Source organism: Zonotrichia albicollis, chromosome 1, assembly GCF_047830755.1.
Source record: "Zonotrichia albicollis isolate bZonAlb1 chromosome 1, bZonAlb1.hap1, whole genome shotgun sequence".
Classification (NCBI taxonomy): Eukaryota; Metazoa; Chordata; class Aves; order Passeriformes; family Passerellidae; genus Zonotrichia; species Zonotrichia albicollis.
In genome coordinates this window covers 119,080,258-119,100,116 of record NC_133819.1, presented here as the reverse complement: position 1 = coordinate 119,100,116, position 19,859 = coordinate 119,080,258, and the positions used below count along the sequence as shown (strand labels likewise).

The following is a 19,859-nucleotide window of genomic DNA, read 5'->3' as shown; positions in this document are numbered from 1 at the left end:
ATGAACCCAGAAAAAATTTCTCCTGTGAAATACTGAAGTCCTGATATATTTATATTAATGGGTTCTCCTTTTTAGCATAATTTTTTTTCCCCTCAGAATTTTATCTCTGAAAATTAGTAGCCATATCCACAGATCAACTCTAATGCTGACGAGTTGTGTGTCTGGTTAACTAGCCACTCCTTTTATAAGGAGACTAGAAAAAAAAAAGAGGAAAAATCTAATAGCCTTCTCATGGTTTACATAAGAAAATAGCAAGTTTTCCAGAAGTTAGCCTTTTTTCATGGTAGGTAGTTACATTTCAGAATTCTTCACACTTAAATAAAACCTAAGTGTTACCTCCAGCCTCTCTATTTTTTTTAAAGCACCAACTGCATCAGCTTAGCTGATGTTTAAGTGTGCAGGACAGCACCATCCCTGGTGCTTGAAGCAACCTCATGAAGTCATTCCTGGTGAATTCACAAAAGCTGGGATTATGCTGCTTCTTGGGGATGTGGCTCTGGCAGCTAACTCAGATGGTATATCTATCTTTCTAGTATTTGAATTCTTTCTGCCCAACAGGCATTTAAGGTCTCTAGGCAGTGCACAGGGGGACACAGAATATTAGAACAGAACTCAAACCCCTAAGGCTAAGCAGAGAAGATACAATATCACATACATGTACAGACTGTGCAATGTGTGGTGCTCAAAGTCTGCCAGTTCAAAATTCTAAGCAAAAGGATCTGTTTTCTCCTTATTCAGGGCTGTGGAGAAATACTTCTTCTACCCTCCTGAAGGTAGGGAGACATCTGTTTTCAGTCCAAAAAGTGACTTTTACAATTGCAATGCCAGATCAGGGGGGAAGGGCTGATTTTAGCTCTACTTTCTAAGCCCATGGTTCGTGCCAAGTGAAGGGAAGAGAGTCAGGCTTGATCCTTCTCTTTTGCTGAAGAGTCATCAGCCAGCAGTGTTATCAGGCTAAAGAGAGCTACTGCTGGGGTAATGCTGAAGGGAGGAGAAATATTGCAGGGAAACTCACTCCATCCTCTCTGCTCAGCCAAATCTGCTCCACAGAAAATAAGGGTCACAGGGTCAGGAAACACAGGGCCTGGGAACAGGAGTCTAACCCAGGCTTCCAAGACAGCTCCTATCTATTATGTACCACACGTGGTAAAAAATGCATTAGTAGTCCTGAAAGCAGTTGTCAGACTCAAGTTTTGACCTGCTGGGTGCTCTTGCAACTATGATACCGAGTCATGCCCCATCTTTGCAGTGCATTTGAATATTCTTATCATCAGACTGAATATGGTTAGTCTTTTACATATCAAGGCCCTTTTACAGAGCTCTGGGTAGTGCAGTCTTGTTTAAATGAAAACTGCCCTCAGCTGTTAGCCTTTCCAAAAAGTTCTGCAGACCACCTGAGGTATTTTAAGTGGGAATTACGTAGTCTGAATATTTCATATTACTAATTATCTCTCACAAATCCTTACTGTGTCCTCAGATAGTTAGGTCTGTTGTAATTGCTCCACTGCAATTTACAGAAGGTGAGAGAGTGAGTTCACCTTGTTTCAAAATCCTTTCCTATCACAAATTACTCTTTCATTCTGATAGCAATTTAGACCACTGACGGGTAAGTTTTGTTCCTTAACATTTTGAAATAATCCAGCCATTACAGGTCAGGAGCTTATGCTGAATATAACTATGCATGTATAATGATGCAACTGGTGGACTCAAATAACAAATATAACAAATATAACAAGTAAAAAATATAACACATAAATGTGTTTGTCATAGCATAACAAAATATATGGAGCTGGAAGGGACTTCCAAGGAGTAGGTCTACTTCATGTAGAGTACTACAGTTCCTTACCTTCCTTGTAGACACAGAATTCGTTCCCCTGATATGAAAACAGTTTTAGATTTTTGTTATAGAGACTTATCCAGCTTAAAAACATTTTTGCCTCTGGTTGGGATTAACAGAACATGGAATTCATAGTAAATGACCGTGTTTCTACTGTCTCATCAGGGACTTCAATAATACAATAAAGAGATTTGGGCTGTTTTAAGGAATATGCAGAGAACATGGCACTTGTATTTGGATTCTAATTTGTGAACTGCTTGGCAGTCTTCTTTTGCCATAATGTATTCATCACAAGATATATTGGTTATGCAATAAAGTATTTTTTAATTGCTAGCTTTAGAAATATTTAAGTACCCAATTATTTTCATCTAAAATACTATTATGAAAAATAAAGGAAAAGTTTAAAATGGATATGGCCATGTCTAGACAACGATTATGAGTTCCACAGCAAGAGCCCTGAGCCTTTGATGAAGTGTATAAATAATTAGTAACACACTTTAAGACATCTTTTTCTTGGTTCATAATACCTGTGCTCATTTAATTCCAACTGAAAATATGCCTATTCCTTCACAGATAGGTTGGTGACCAAGTCAGTGGGAAAAGCGATTTATTTTGAAGCACCTGAGGCCAGATACTTCCTGTACATACACAGAGCAGACACTCACTGAGAGATTGGGCACCAACACAAAGATCACACGAGGGGACATGAGATAGACATGTTTGTGGCAGAGTGTGACCATAAATGAAGGCCTGTGAGTATGTAGAGTATGTATAATATTTTAACATCTCTTTTTTACATGAATGACTTTTAGTAACCTGAACAAAAAATGAATAACAAGAAATAACACACTAAAAATAGGCTGTCCCATTTTTGCTTTTTTTCAAAGTTACATGAATACCCAAATATCCTTATTCGGTTCTTATTCCACAAACATTGGTGGGATGAACTTGGTCAGAAGAAATGGATATGAACACCAAAATCAGTTAATATATTCGTTGAACTTCACTAAAGTACACCTTGAAAACCTTTACAAAAGTATTTTCATATTTGAAGAAGCACTTTGACACCTAAAGATACAAGCAGGGTGCCTAATGTAAATACAGTACCTAATGACTAAAGATAAATGTCTAAGTTCTATGAGGATCTCAAATCACGACCAAATTCTGGTCTTAGTATATATATGTTTGTTGCAAAGAGGAACAAAATCTCAGGAGCTATACCCAGACAACTGTTTACTCATCTCAAAGAGGACTTTGGAGAACTGCTCTGCACCAGTCCATTGATTTTCAGAATTCTCTAAAGTATTAAACAAATAACAAATAAATATGAAGACAAGGAAGATTGCTTGCTGACTTTGCTTCTTTTTCTAGTGATTTATAGACCACTTCTGCAAAGCTAGTCCCGTCAAAGTTCCTCAAATACTAATACAAAATCAATTCCTCTTATCAGAGTATCCCCAACTCAGTGTCACACACAGTTTTTTATACTATGTTATGTAAATCAGCATTGCTGTCAGCTCCATCTGTGACTGTTGCCTCTTAAGTGAGTTACTCCAGTTGAGATGAAGCAGCTCCACTAAGAGAAGTCTAAAAGATGTCATAGGATTGCTTCAATCCCAACATCATTTTGTTTTATTGTAATAGTGTTTCTGCATCAACACACATAACTAAAGATACTGTACCATGCATACCATTAAACAGGATTACACTTTGGACATTCCCCATATTTCTCAGTTCATAATATACTACTAGTGTTCATATGAATGTCATTACAGGACTCTTTGTAATACTTTAGAATTTTTTTTTAAAGTTGTAAATACACCAGAGCAGGGAGATAGAAGGGCTGACTTCTTTATAAAGAGCTATGGTAGAAATTTTTGAAGATAACTATAAAATTGACAGTTGTCAACTGTGTTGTGGGGTTCTGCTTGTCAGTTGTGTTGTCACTTTTCCACAGCAAGGGGAAAAAAATCCTTGACATGACTTTACTTTCCCTTTTAAATGTATGTAAAGAGGAGAAGCACTGTACCATATTAATGGAGCTAGAATGGAAACACAGTGTTTTTCATAACCGCCTGTTTATGTGAGAGCAATTGTGCTATTTGCTTTCCTTTTCTTTTGTTGTCCAAAATCTAGTAAAGACAACATAATGGCGTCTGAATAAAGAAACTTACAAAGTAAGCTGATTTTCAGGAAAAATATCCTCATATCTAGCAACAACTATAAACCTAAAAGCGTTATTTCATTATCTATTCCATGTTTCAAATTTCAGAATTTTTTATTATTCATTCATTCAAAAAAGAAAAAATATTATAAGTAGAGAGAGTTTCTATTATTTTTAATCCATTTTAATAATACTTTAATTTCATCCTGAAAAAAAAAGAATTAAGAAAAAATATGGTAATTTTTTTTACTCCCAAATCATGCATGATTGTTACTTTAATTTTGAAAAATAATACTCATAATTTTAATTTTTATGCTAGCATTCATATATAATTTTAAAAGTTTGCTTTAAATTAATATTTAAATAGTTATTTATTATAAATTTAGATTTATATGGTTATTTTAATAAAGGCTGTCAGCTGCCTTTAGTTTGCTTTGCTTTTACAGATAAGGAAGAGAAATAAGTGCAGTAAACTATATTAGGGCTTAAGTTTTAGGAGGTAACACCTCACCACTGGCTGATGTTCAGGGAAATGCCCAAAGGGGTACATAGAATCACAGAATCATTAGGTTGGAAGAGACCTCCAAGAACACTGAGTCCAACCCATGCCCTAAAATCCCAAGTAAACATGGCACCAAGTGTCACATCCAACCTTTTTTTAAACACATCCAGGGATGGTGACTCCACTATCTCCCCAGGCAGACCATTCCAGTACTTTATAATTCTTTCCACAAAATACTTTTTCCTGGTATCCAACCTGTATTTTCCTTGGCCCAGCTTATGACTGTGTCCTCTGGTTTTGTCAGTGGCTGATTGGAGAAAGAGACCAACCCCCACCAGGCTACAGTCACCTTTCAGGAAGTTTCAGAGAGTGATAAGGTCATCCCTGAGTCTCCTTTTCTCCAGGTTAAACACCCCCAGCTCCCTCAGTTGTTCCTCACAGGGTTTGTGTTCCCAGACCCTCACCAGCCTCGTTGCCTCCTCTGGATGTGCTCAAGCCTCTCAATGTCCTTCCCAAACCGAGGGCCCAGAGCTGGACACAGCACTCAAGGTGAGACCTCACCAGTGCTGAGTACAGGGGCAGAATGACCTCCCTGCTCCTGCTGGGCACACTGTTCCTGATGCAGGCCAGGCTGCCCTTGGCCTTCTTGGCCCCCAGGGCACACTGCTGGCTCATGTTCAGCCAGCTCTTGACCAGCACCCCCAGGTCCCTTTCTGCCTGGGCACTGTCCAGTCACACCGTCCCCAGCCTGTAATGTTGCAGGGGTTTTGTGGCCAAAATGCAGGACTCATTAAACATCATACTTGACCCTTGAAGGCAGCGTTGTGTGTGATGCGATGTCATCTTTTTGTCTGGGGCTCAGAAACCCTTTGATGAAGCTATCAAAGCTTTTTGGATACTGATAAGGCTGGAATTGCTGGCTTTTGCCATTGCTCCATACAACCAGAGTGGTCCTGCTGGGTGTCTGTGACCAGGTGCCCTCAGTCTCCCTTGCTCAATGACCTTGCACACCTGAGCCCAGCTGCAGGGCAGCACACTGCCAGACACACTGCTGGTCACACAGAGTGACAGGGGTCAGTGCAGCCTCCAGAGAGAGGTGACACTCCACTGATGCTGCACTTCCTAGATGTGCCCACGCGCCTCCTGGATTGTGACAGACAGGCTTGGCCTTTCCATTACATGTCATGCGCTGACCAAGCAACCCACACACTAAACGTGTTGGTCAAGCCAAGAGGAACAAAGGTCCATGTTCCCACATGACACACATAACATTCCAGCCTGAGAGGTGATGATCTTGGCTGCAGGGTCACTGTGCAGTGCCCACCAAACTTGGTAGATAAGCAGAATTCTGCACTTCACTCACTGTCTGCCATTTCCTCTATGGGAGAAATGCAATTGTAACCTCTTGCTGGTGGCACATCTGCACACTACTGCTATAATTTTCCCTCTCATAAGGCATGTTGTGATATGGATTTACAGTTGAATTTCTGTTTGTTTTGATGCATTTTGTTTTCAGTTTTTTTATGGATTTCTCTGGGCAGAAAAAAAATCACAACTGTTTAATTGATCTTCTTTTATGGAAGCTATATACTCTACATTTGTTTTAATTTGAACATACACATCAGTGCTTTCTATCTGAGATTGTTAGAGATTTTGGCTATACCTAATTAACAAGCTTTCAAGAGACCTCTATATCAGTCCTAAATGCAGCCAGCCAAGCATTGTGAATTTTTTTTGTAGTTGGGCCTCTGTGGCCCAAAGCTTACTGATAACTTGTGAGAAGCATCTTTGTAACCTGTCATCTCTTTAATGTCTCCAAATTTCCCTATGAATAGTAAATCACTCGAATGCAGTCTGAGGAACCAAGTATAAATGTAAAATAGATACAGTGTGCAGAGAAGCTATGGATTCTAGGTGTGTTGGTCTGAAACTCCTACGTCACTGGATTTTACAGTGGATAAGGTATCTGCTTGAGGACCCGAGACATACTTCATCCACAGCAGGGGCAGTAAAGACCAACTTCAATGGTTCTTACCCTGGTGGAACAGTCTGAGGACAAGACAATCAGTGCAAGATGGGAAACCAGTATGTCCTTGGGATAAGAGGCAGATTCAGAAAGAGACTGATGGGTGCTACTGTCCTGGAAAAGCGCCAAAATCTGAGACATCTGGGAAGAGAAAAGTACCAGAATGTACTCTATTTAAATATAAGATTTATTGAGAAAGAAGTTCACCTAAAGTTTGAAAAAGACATAATGGCCAGTAGAAAGGTCTTGGAAATACAGGAGGACACCATCCACTTACCAAAAGAATTCCAATATTATGAGTTATGGTCTATCAGCTTATGTTTGGAGTTTCTGAGCTTATCAGAAACACCTCAGTAGGAATTGGTCAGAGAAAGCTGCAGAACCCATAAATCTCTCAAGAAAGAAGTGGGACACAAAACCATATGTAGAGAGTTGAGCTGTGTTTCTGATCATTGTTTCAAGGGACCTTCTGGCTGTGCAATGGTAGATTAAAATGAAGCTGGCTTTTGGCTCCTCCAGTCTGTCACTCTGGGAAGTATACATCAAATGCCAATATCTAATTCAAAATCCTATTCCTGTTTTTCTTGATCCAAGAAAATTTTCGGTTCTGAATTGTTCATTTAGTGTTGTTTTTAAGCAATGAGGTTTTAGGACATACTTTAGTGAAACAATAGATTTTGTTCTTAACTAAAATAAGGATACATTTTTACACATTCACCTGTAGACAACCCTTAAGGTAGTCTAGTGCCCTGAACACATTGTTATGTTGAACTCATAAAAGTCATGAATTTTAAAAATGCTATGCATCCTTATTATTCATGTAAGCTCAGACCCAGATTTACCATATATAGAAAGCTTGAAGTATTTAAAGCTGTTGAGATTCAATAGATCCCAAGGGTAAAAAATAAAGGCACTACTGTTAAACTATAATGACTCTTTCAATTTCTTATATTTTTTCTAAATTATCATTTGTGGGAATTAACACTATAAAACAAAAAAAAAAACTTTTCTAGCAGTTACAAAAAGCCATTTATTGTTTGTATAGCTACAGATATAACTGCATTTGGGTTAAAGAAATTCAGGTCTTTTGCATTGTGCATTCCTGCAGGGTTTTTTTTTTTTTTTAAGTATTTGAAGGGAAAAATCATCTCAATGTGTTTTACCAGTTACGCACACTATGGCTATTTTCTATCGATGGAAAATTTTAAAAGATAACTTCTAAAAAGCAAGTTATGGAAAAATTCCTTTTAAAACTTACCTTTCAAAAATGGTGACTTCATGGATTAAAAAAGACAAAGGAACACTTTTCCTTGAATCCTATTTTTATTTTGAATTTTGCCTTTATAATAAATAATATGCTCATTTATATTTCAAGTTAAAACAGTAGTCCTATGTAAGAAAAAGCGTGCATTTCAGTTTGTAACTCAATATAACACTTTAAACTGATTTTTTTTTGATGATATATTTTTGTTGCATAAGGTAATGTAAAAATGGCATAAAATTTCCCTTTATTTTTATTTAAAATATTTACAGCATTCCATACATATATTAGCTACTATATAAGAGTTTACTACTGAATGGATTTATTAAATAGCTAGCTGGATACATAATTAATATCTCAAGGTCCCTTTTTAAGCTTGAGTATAGCAGCCAATGAGAAGTGACGTGGCTGCTTTGGGATGAGCAAAGCTTTTAAATGTTACCCTTCAACCCACACAGCAGTCTCCCTTTCTTCACAGAACTGTGTTCTCGTCCATGATTTTAAGGGCCTTTGTAAATGGTGTAAGCAGCAGGACCTTTGGTTCAGCAGCAGCGATTTTTTACAGTTAAATGTGTAATTCTCCAAACGGAAGGACAGACGCTTTGGAGACATCATTATTCTTCACCTATCTGTCAGAAACTACAGAGGATCTAGCTGGTTCAGTTGCAGCCCTTTTATCTTCAGTCTGATTTCTTCAATTTTTCAAATAGATCCACAATGCATTCATCACACCATGAGCAGGAATTTCAGCCTGAGCATCACCAGTTATATAAGTTCTGGCCTGAGTAAACTGATTTCCCCTGATTTCAGTCATGTGAAGCAGTGGGTGGAAAGGTCACCCTCATTAGTGGGGAGAGATGCTGCTGCCCTGGTGGCCAACTGGCTTTGCACCTTTTTAGTTATTGATCTGGGAGCATACAGGAGCAGGCAATGGCTGTAGGGCACAGCTCAGCTCTCTCTTCTTGAGGCTCTCCCAGGAAAGCTATCAAAGGTTTCCTTCTACATCCTGTAACTCTGCTATGGGTAATTAAGATTAGGCAAGTAAAATACCTTAAAATGAAAGATTCAGATTACTAATTCCTCCTGAAAAAAAGCTTTTTGCACAACAAATTCAGGGAAAATTTTCTGGGCATATCGGAATCCCACCAGGTTAAAGTGACTCAACACTTAGTTTTCGGAAAGCAAAATCCCTCTGCATGCAAAGCCAAGGAAAATGTTTAACATCCATCATTTTCTTGTGTACTCTTTGTTCCTGACCTTGAATAGCTGATCCAGAGCCAATGTGGGATTTGGACCATAATGCCAAGAAAACTTCAGAGACAGTCAACACCATTTCTTCTAGAGGGGTCATGCTATTCCCTGGAGTCTTGCCAATGAAAATGATAGGGATAAATTAAAAAATGAAATTGAGGAACATCTTCAGCATCCAAAGAAAATTCAGTTCATGACAGAAGCAGGAGGTAAAGCATTAGCAATTGTTGAAACAGAAGTGCATACTAATAGTGTAGGGTTTTTTCTAAGATACCATAAGTTTCAGAAATGGGGCTGAATTATTAAGCTGTTGAAAACATGACTGTTAGTGAGAGAAGGAGAGAGAGGGAGAGAGAAAGTAACTACTGTTTGGGGAACATTTAGGAAATTAGTGAGTTAATTTTCTAGATCACCTGCTCAGACAGCCTGAATACTACATTCTAGTGTAGAAACTCACATTCAACTTTTTCCTCTTAGGTTGGAGAAAGATGACTGATTTTTCCCCAAAGGAAGGAAAGGTATAAAGACAGCTGCTTGGGAAACTCTACCCTTCCTGAGTAGTTTCTCACAGGCTGCCTGAGCCCTAGTCCTGCTGACTGTCAGAGGTCACAGTACAACACAGGGAGGAGAATCCAGCAGGAGAAAAGTGAAGACCCTCCAAAACAGCACATTGGTCTGTGCAACAAGCAGCCATGGGCAATCATCCTTCATGGCCAGTTTGGGGCAGGCAGGAATGCCTTGTTTTAAGGCAGGCTTGGAAAAAAATATCTTGCTCTCAATGCAGACTCTTAGGTTAGGTTCCTGCATGACAAAGCACAATGTTAAATGGTCTGCGCCCATTATGACGGCAAGAACCACTTAAAGTAAAACAATATGGAAAGTGCACCAAACTTCATAATATTCTGTTGGATTCAAATCTACTCTAATTTTGGTAAAAGAACCATGAGCAGGAATCTGGAGACACACACAAGTAGAAGAAACAGCAGTGTGGAAACAAGCCTATAACTCCTTGATCCCATGGGATGCTGGGCCATACTCACCATGTTGTAAGGTCAAATTGGCTTGCAACTTATCATGAGATGTATACAGGAACAAACTGAAAGCCAAACAGAAGGAAGTCATTGAAAACAGAGTCTTAACATATTTTGGGTAGTCTCTGAAAGAAATTACTTGAATTTTTTCTAATATGAATACTTTAATGCTTTCTATTTTCTTAAGAATTCTTTATTATTTCCTTACCCTTTTCTTCTGTTACTTTTTCTTTCCTTTTCTTTTATTTTACCCATTGTTTATAATTGTAATAGGCCAGCTTGTGGAGGGTTAGTACAAAATGGATAAGTTAAATTTTTGTTTAAATTTTTCCTTTTATTTATTAGTGAACCAAACAGTGATTTGCATAGAAGCTTTCCAACATAGGTGCCTTGAGCTGATTAGCACTTTATTCTGCTTTCATAAAGCAGAAAGTCTACTCGTTGTTTTCCTGTCTGGGTTTCACAAACAAACAAACAAACGAACAACAAAAACCCCAAAACAACAACAAAACAAATTTTCTGTACAGAAACTTCAAGATTTATAAAATTTTGTCCCAGTGAGAATTGATGATTGCTTTTAAAAGTATTTCTTAAAGTGGCTATTCTTTTTAAAGAGAAACCAGTGTCAGAGTTCTGTGAATGAAAAAATGAGCTCTCCAAAATGACTGATGGTGTTGTCTCACTTCTCCTAATTGATTGGTACTTTGGTTCTGAAACCTTGGCCCACAGACCATCTGTGTCCTGCAGAGAACTTGCTAGTAGAGCCTTTAGAGAGGAGCTAGATACCATAATGATAGTTTCTCTGTATGATTACTGCTGTTAAATCATCCTAAAAGCAGTTAAATATTAATGAAACCTTTTGCTAATCAGACTTCTTCTAGGAAAGCAATTCTAAGTGGGAAAATTCTTTTTGCTTCTGAAGATGTTCTCCTTTTTAACACACGCAAATATATAACGCAAATTAATAACTTATTTATAAAGCCCTATTGGCATGGCTGAGGTGCTTGGGGTACTATACAACACCATCAAAACAGATTCAAAACAAAATGAGCAAAAGTTCACCCTCATTAGAGTCAAGCTAAACACAAGAAAAATTGCACGCAAGAAAACAGGATCTGCTTCTCTAATCACACAGTCTCAACATTTGTATTCTTGAAATGATGCTAGGGTTTGAAATACGTCAGCATAAGCCTCAAAGAAAGTACAAATAAGGGTGAAGTCCCTTTGTTCTTCCATAAATTTTCATTTCACATATTCTCCTCTGGTATCCTCACATGTTATCCTCACTCACCTGTTTCAAACCTTATGCATAAAGAACAACCTGTAAGGTGTTCTGCATTGCCAAAGCTCTGCATGCTGCTCCCTAGAACCTTCCCCAAATGAACTGGCAGAATAAAAGGTGCTCCAGGAGCTTTGCAGTAAATGTTCTAAAATGTAACCTGCTATGTACTGGGGGAAGTTATAAAGCAATATGGCCTTTGCCACCCTTGCAAATGAGAACTGTGGGGCAAAGTTCCCTACTTGCCAGCTCTGTGGGCAGGGGAAAATCATATTAGTATAAAGATCACTTTTACAGGCAGCCACAAGAACATGAATTTCAGTACCACCTGTCACAAACCTTGGAAAAAAGACCTATAAATTAACTCATGGACACATACATATTTAATCATTCAAATGCACTTTAAAAAGTATTTTTTAACTTCCATCTGATCCACAGTGCAGAGAAACATCAGAAATTTTTTTCTGCCATATAACCAGGTACCATTTCCACAATGCAGATTTTCACATATATAGATTGGCTGTACCAAACAAATTAATTTGTTCTTCTTCTCTCTTAGACACCTGCCAAACTCACTCTTTACAAATAGGTTAAACAAGTTATGGGGGATAAATACAGGAAACAAAAACAAGAGAAAATATACAGTGAAAGTTAGGCTGCCATTAGCAGCAGTTCTTTTTTATAAAGCCCAGGTCTTAAACTATAGAAAGGGGGAAAACAGATTAAAGCTGTTGCTTTGATGCCTTAATACAGTATCTATTTAATTTGAGATTACACAGCTCATAAGGAATAAACCCCTAAACAGGTCCTTCAACAGCCATCAAAAATATCACAGTGTAATTTGCAGAATTCACTCTCCAGAGTCTGATTTTAGAAATACATCAGTGCATAGATGATTTAAGAGAGCAAAAGCTGATTTTTGGGTATGTATCTCAAGGTGCAACATTTGCTCTAGGCAATAAGTTTCAAGGAAGCTCAGCTGGAACTGAGGACAAGTATTAATGGTGGAAGTTCAAAGGCATGGGTGGGAGCAGCAAGGATGGATAGGCACAGGATTCTAATGTGCAGTGAGACTGATGAGGGATGCGTGATCCTGTCCATCTGTACCTTGAGAACTTCTATCCTAATATATCACCTGACTAATTAAACAGTGTTTCACTCAGAGGAGTCCACATTAGGCCGGACTTCAGTATGGAGGCCAGACCAATTGTCCATTAAAATCTCATGAGAAAGCACCACAGAAGAGTTTTGGCTTTTACACTATTGTATCGCTGTTACAGAACACACATCACACTCAGTCCCAGCTATATACATGCCAAGACATACAGACCTGTGGCAGGAGAATGCGGTTTTCCTGATCCACCTTCCTGAATTTCATTTTCTTTTACAAGAAAAGTGATGCTGAGCATTTCACAGCATTTGTCTTCTAAAAAAGAAAAAAAAAAGGAGAGCCTTATAAAACTGAGCATTTCCACTTTTTGTTTTGGCTGGCATTTTGATGTAGAGTCTGACTTCTGGTGCTTGGGAATTCTGCAGTTCTGAAAATATTTAATTGTATGGGAGAAAATTGCAAACTCTTGAATCATCTATTAGATTGTATAACTGCTTCTCAAAAGTAGTAGAAGCAAATATAAAATCATCAGAATTCACATATAAGGAAGAAAACACTGGGTAGGAAAAATTATTCAACAACCAACTAAAACTTATGGTTAAATATTTCTTTCTCTTAAAGTCAACTCTTGTCATACTCTAGTCCATAGAATGTTCTCCGTGGAAAACAAAAAGTAATAAAAAACCCAGTTGTTTACTTTTTGATTGTTTTTAACTTTTCAGAACCTTTTGCCTAAGTAAAACTTGTTTGTCATTAAAAGCTGACAGCTTCAAAAATTGTCTTTGGATTAACACAAAACAAAGCAATTTTCTTTGTCCAATCATCTAGCATGAGTTCAAATTTAGGAAGCCAAAGTCTGTGATTTGCATAGAGTATATTTAAACAAAGGTCTAGGGGATCCACATGTACTGTACAATCTTCAACTCCTTCTTGTGTGAAATGAGTTTATGCAAGCCTGGTTCACTGAACAAGCCTATTCAGTTTTGTTAGTCCCTTGAATTAGTTTCTAGGTCAACAAAGCACTAAGAACATTAGAAAACCAAAACAAAGTAACAATGACAAAAAAGAATCTAGACAAACAAACCCCCCCCCCCCGAAAACCTCTAGAGCCTAAAAGACTACATCCTTGTTATGCAAGTCTTCCTGCTCACACACTTCAAGTTAAAACACCTCCTTTGAAGAACAGAAATGGGATTGCTCAAAGTTAAGTACATGAAAAAGAGGAATCAAGGCTAATGACTGTTTTGCCCAGTGGAAAACTCTCCAAGTAGTATTATTTCAGCTCCTATAAATATCCTAATAGGATTTTCATGCTGCATTGGAAAATTCCACAGCAGCAACTCAGTCTGTTTTATATGTAATTCATTCCCCTCTTTCTGTTATGCCTGGTCATTTTTTTATATACAAACATAATACACAGTTTACCAAAACATTTGGTAATTGTCTGAGTGAATCAAACAGTTGTAAAACCTGCATCATGCAAAAGCTCAAGGCAACACTAAATTTTGTCCTGCTCATGATCATTTTTAATGCTGCCTGTATACTTGTGTAAGTCACAGACAGCCAGCACCACATAGCAGACAAATATAAAGTCATTTTCTCTTTTCACTGTATTATTGAAATCAGTGAAGCATAAGGAAAAGAAAAATCAGAAAGAAAAGTCCTTCCTATTTCCATAGGAGCATCAGGCTACAGTTGTATGTTTATTTTTGAAAAATGAAATGAGTCTGTTCAGCTGCTTTGTTTATAAATGCATTTCTTGTTTTTCCTAAGTTTAATACAATTTAGGAAAATCCAGAGAGATTATTTAGATGGTGCACTTGATGCACCTTGGCCCTAACAAGGTATCATAAAAAAAACAAAACCTGGAAGACAGTCTGGCTGTGGACTGCCTCAGCAGGGTCACCTTCATCCACCTACATCTTCATCTTCATCATACCCCCTATTTAACCAGACACCTACCACCAATGAATAGACAACAGCAGACATAGGGGTACATGTGAAAGTCCTGCCTCCCATTCAAAGTCAAATAATTTGCTACCTGGTGGGACACAGACCTTTCAATTCTCTGAGGGCAGATACCAAAGTAGACAGAAAGGATCTTCTTAAAAAATAATTTCCTGGGGCACAATGATACCATTTTTTTGGAGCTTTTGACAGGGCTACAGTATTTTCTAGGAAAGAAGAGTTTCAAAGTGTGCAGCTTCCACTGTAGGACAAATCCATCCTAGTCAATACTTGGGTACTGAATATCACAGTTACCTTGCAGTTTAAGTTTGCAAGTTGTTTCTAGCTGATACTGAACTGAAAGCTTTTACTGCTTCAAAAGTGTTGCCAGGCACCAGCCTGGATTTAGTTGCTTTCAGATATAATGTCTTTGTCTCCTAAGGCAGGGTCCTACATAAAGGATTTTTGAGATGTTGAGGTTTAAAACTATGGAGGATTCAAACAGATCACTGCTAAAAGTGAACCCATTTTACAAGGAGTCCTTACCTGTCCTACTTCCAACATGTAGAGAATTATAAAACTGGGATGTGTCCTTTAGCATCTCTGTGCCTTCATTTCCCTTCAGAGGATGGCAGCCAAAATCTTCAGCCGCTGTGGTACAGCACAGATTGTGCAGCCTGTCCTCGCCAGACTTCAGGAACACTTCTCAAGGTGACTGCCCTCATTCATACATCTGGGGTTTTCACAATCAGGATCCTGGAATGAAAGCCAACACATTATTGTCAGTGCAATAGATTAAAATGCTGATGCTGCAGAAAGAAATAAGGGTAGAAGGTTCTGGATTCACAGACTCATTCAAAACAATATAAAATAAGTAGGGAAAATGACTATGTGGTACTTAAGCACAGTGGTGCCCATACTGAGAAAAAAGAGCAACTGTTTCTTTCTGCTGATTTAGAGGGAGGCTGCCAAGGCACATCCAGTAAATAACTATTGTTCAGAGTCATCTGAACAAAGTTCTCTAAAAGCTGAGTTTGATATACAGGAGAAACACTCAACTGACTCTTACTATAATAAGAATTGACTGCAGAGGAACGGACTTCATACAGAAACGAGGGCTGTATTTTGAGTCAGGGAAAGCTTTTTTATTCTGTTCATTGAAGCCCTGGGCTTTATTCTAACGGAATTTACTTTTCCAGATGGCTCAGAATGCTGACTGTCCTTGCAGCCTGTTCAGGGGCCAGGTAATGGGCAGTGGTGCTGCAGAAACACAAAACAACTTCAAAGTTTCCTGACAAACATGACTAAGAGGAGGACGAGAAACAGAGTCTACTCAAGAGCCAAGTCTGCAAACAGCTAAAAATCAATCTGAAGGGGGATGCTGTGCCTGTGAAAGTGAAGAGGGAGCATGTGCAAAGCAGTTAAAACAGTTATGGGTTTTTGTTTTGTAGTTAACTTGGTGTTAAAAAACACACAGAATTATTTTTAGCTCTTAGAAAACCCCAGCAAAATGCTCCAGGCAGCTGCTATCTCTTGTCTTGAGTAAACATTTGGTTTTTGTCAGTTTGATGTTCAGTCATAAGAATGTGGAACTTTCCCTTTCCCTTTTAACTTTCCTTGTCCTTGTCCTTGTTTGTGTTGTTTCCCAACTTTCTGGAGCCTGGTTTTTAAGAGGAGGAGATGCCCCAGAACCATTTCCCAATTCATAGGTGTCTGAGATGGTCAAATGTCTGATGCACCTGATTATCTGTCTAAAAGCTGAGTTTGATTTCTCACATAAGAAAAAAAAAAAAAAAGAGACAGGGAGAATATAGGGGAGGTCATGCATGGAGTTTTAATTTTGTTTGCCTCCTTCTCCCCACACAGATTTTCTCCGTCCTAATAGTAGCACCCATTAGGTTGCAGTAATTTCATTGTCCCTTGATGTCAAGGTGAAAAAATAGGAAGTATGGCGGATTTGCATGTTGTTCACATTCATTCCCTGCTCCTTACTGGCATATTCCAAATAATATAAAATGAGTCAGCCAATTTGGAGTAGAGCACAGATCACAAGATGTTGAGGATGGTGTCATACTCCAGATTCTGGGAAATAGTCATCCAAGGTCCATTCTGGATTGTTACCACAATCAAACACTGCCATGGGTTGACACTGAGGAAATTAAAGAAAGAATTTCCTTCACTGGAATTGATGAGGACTCCTTACAAAACCTTGTAATTGTAACTTCTGCAAGCAATGGTGAACAGAATGCAAGTGTTACTTCCTATGCCTTCCTGGGTGTCAGAAATGTGGACTGTATATTCTGATGGATTTCAGGATAATTGACATTCTAGTGTGTCACCAGCTCAACAACTGAGATACAGCTAGATTTTTCAGCCATTTATTTGCACTAAGGTTGAGTCCAGGACCTGCCACATTTCTGATACTTCTCACACCCGAAAGCTGGAAGCCTTGCTAACTCTCAGAGTGTCATATCCTGGGGGCATTCAGCATATGGCTCCAAGTAAAAATAAAATTACATTTCTTTTTGGGGTCAGGGATGGGAGGAAGTACAGAGCAAATGGTTGTGATATGGGTAAAATTTGCAGTCTTTCCTCCATTTTTTGGTGTGCTAGAGCCAGCCAGCAGTATGTGTCTGGAACAACATGACCAGAAGGATTGCTGACCTCAGCAGCAAGGAGCAAGCTCATTAAGGCACACAAACCTCCTTTTTCTGGGATGGTACAATGTGCTGTTGACTCACATGGGCCATACAGTCTAATCCTAAATTATTACAAATGACCCAGATTCTGGCACTCTGCCTTCTGCTGATTAACATCTTACCCTGCAAGCAATTTAGTCTAGCTTAAGTGGGGCTGCATCTCCAAATTAATTTTCAGTATAAGGATGAAAGCATCATGCCATATAAATCTTAAGCCTGGTTCCAACAGATCCAGATAGGAATTATAACATGCACCAGAAGGAATAAAAATAAATTTGCTCTGGGTTCAGAGCAGTCTGGTAAAAAAAAGAAAAAAGAGAATGAATTCACAATCCTTGATTATATAAATAGCACCTGTTTTGACAAATTTTGTATGCTTATTTTCTGAATTAGCATGCTTCCAAAGTACCACTTTTTTTCATAACATAAATGACAGCATTGACAAAAAAAAAAAAAACCAAAACCACAGGCTGTTACTATATATATGTTTATAACCTATAAGCTTTGCCAGCAAGAAACTGTTGTATTCATCCAGTAATTCATCCATAACCTGTGCACACTTGCTTGGTCTTCAGCCATAGTGCAGCACACAAATATCTGCTTATTGGGTCTCAAAAGGCTGTGATCCACAGCACGAGTATCAGATGTAGATAATGGGCCCAGTGCTGTGAGATCTTCATTAATGACCTAGTCACTGCCACAGAGTGAACCTTCAGCAAGTTTTCAGACAATGTAAAACTAGGAGGAGTGGCTGATACCCCAGATGTCATGCAGTCATCCAGAGGGACCTCAACAGCTGGAGAAGTGAGATTATGAGAATTTCATGCTGTTCAGTGAGGGAAGTGCAAAGGAACAACCCCAACACCAGCACAGGCCGAGGGGCGACTGCTCTGGAAAGCAGTTTGGCAGAGAAGGCCCGGGGAGGCCAGGACACCAGGTTGGAGGCCCAGGTTGGACACCAGGCAGGACAGGAACAGCACTGTGCCCTTGCCACTAAGAAGGTGAGAGGTATCCTGGGCTGCATTGGGCAGAGGAATGCCAGCTGGTGGAGGCATGTGGTTCTTCCTCTTTAGTCACTGCTGTCTGCTGTGCAAATGTGACGCTGGAAATACTGGAGAATCATCCAGTGGACAAAACTTATGGGCAAAACTTATTAAGGGGTTGCTGCATCTTATATGCAATAAGAGAATAAGAGAACTGTGACTGGCCAGCCTGGAGAAGAGACAGTGCAGGGAGTCTTATCAGCATACATAAATATCTGATGGGAGAGAATCAGGAGTCAGAAAGATTCTTCTTATGAGTGCTCAGTGACAAGACAAAAGGCAATAAGCAGAAAATGAAATACAAGGAAATCCCCCTGAAACATATGAAAAAACTATTTTACTGTGGGGATAGTCAGACACTGGCATGGATTACCCAGAGAGAATGTGGAGTCTCCATACTCGGAGATATCCAAAACCCAAGTGGGCATAGACCTGAGCAACCCTCTGTAGCTGACCTTACATGTGACAAGGGGTTCCACTAAAGAATTTTCAGAGGTTCTTTCCAACCTCAACTCTTCTGTGATTGAACAATACTTTTCACACTACACCAGAAATATTGGAGCAGTATTCTTTCAGCTGGTTTGTATTTGCACTTCTGACGTGTCAAATGCCAGACACATTTTTTGCTCTTAGTGTTCAAACTAATTATTCACTAGTACTCTTTAGGGTTTGGGTAGCTTTAACCATATTTAGGCTTTAATGACCAAGAATCAAGATGCCACCTTCTGTGCAGGGCAGCACTGAAAGACTCACACTTAGAAATGCCCCAGCAGGGTGGATTTAAACAAGCTCTTTCCCTAGTAAGACCATCACAGCCACTTACAAAATGAAGTGATTTAACTCATGTGTGTCTGGCCAGGATTTTCAAAGAGGCTTACAAATTAGACATCACACTTAGTCTGCAATTTTTAGCAAGACCCTAAGCAAAACCTGTAAGGCCCAAAGGAAGCATGGTAAGCATTTTGATTGCACACTCCTGAAAATGAACAGGGCTGAGAACCACACCTCTGTAATGTTGAAGCATGAGGCACAGGAAAGATGGGGAACACAAGTCCATTTTTGGCACCTAGCTTGTTTTCCAAACATCTAAAAAACATTTGAAAATTGTCATGACCTACTTAGAAAAGTGAACAGGCTGGGAAAAGCAAGTATAAGCAAAATATTTGTAAAATTAGGACAAAACATACATAAGTAAAACTTGCAAAAATTCTTTGTAAAGCTCCTTACAACTCATTTAAAGTTTTGCTCATCCACTGAAGTCAAGACAAGAACATTACAGATTATTATTCTATTCAACCAAACCAGATGGGATTCATCCATTGCTACAATTCCAACTTCCCAAAGTATATTTTTCTCTTCTCTCTAATCCCTCTTTCTCTGACATTAATGCAAGAGTCATTGTAATGGGTAGGCTTGTTATGAAGAACTCAATAGTAATAAAAAAATACAAAAATTGCTGTTCTTGTATTCCTCTTGTTGTTGAAGAATAAAATTATACTGTAAATTAAATCTGATTTTATGACATTTTGCATGCATATAGATCTTCATGTGAACTCAGGGGAGCATACTTTATTTGAGCTCTGTATTCCTTATACTTTTTAATTAATTTTTCTTTGTAATTCAGAATAAGTTTCTAATGGATTCGTGGAACAATATGGGGTCACTTGGGGGTGATTTTAATACCTGCAATTCCCATGGTTATTAATCA

The 19,859-nt window shown here is 38.6% G+C and overlaps 1 long non-coding RNA gene across 3 annotated transcripts in view; it reads right to left on the bottom strand.

Annotated features, from left to right (window-relative positions):
- The window catches only part of LOC106629273 (uncharacterized), a 198,257-nt gene that overhangs the window by 12,040 nt on the left and 166,358 nt on the right, over nucleotides 1-19,859 (bottom strand). For 2 of the 3 annotated variants that reach the window (XR_012582700.1, XR_003379517.2), the window contains 3 exons: nucleotides 14,956-15,165; nucleotides 12,682-12,777; nucleotides 10,082-10,137 (listed from right to left, as the gene is read on the bottom strand). This is a non-coding gene — a long non-coding RNA (uncharacterized LOC106629273). Of the gene's footprint in view, nucleotides 1-7,925; nucleotides 9,157-10,081; nucleotides 10,138-12,681; nucleotides 12,778-14,955; nucleotides 15,166-19,859 lie in introns of those variants that run through there. The other variant, XR_012582701.1, reaches the window with a different exon arrangement.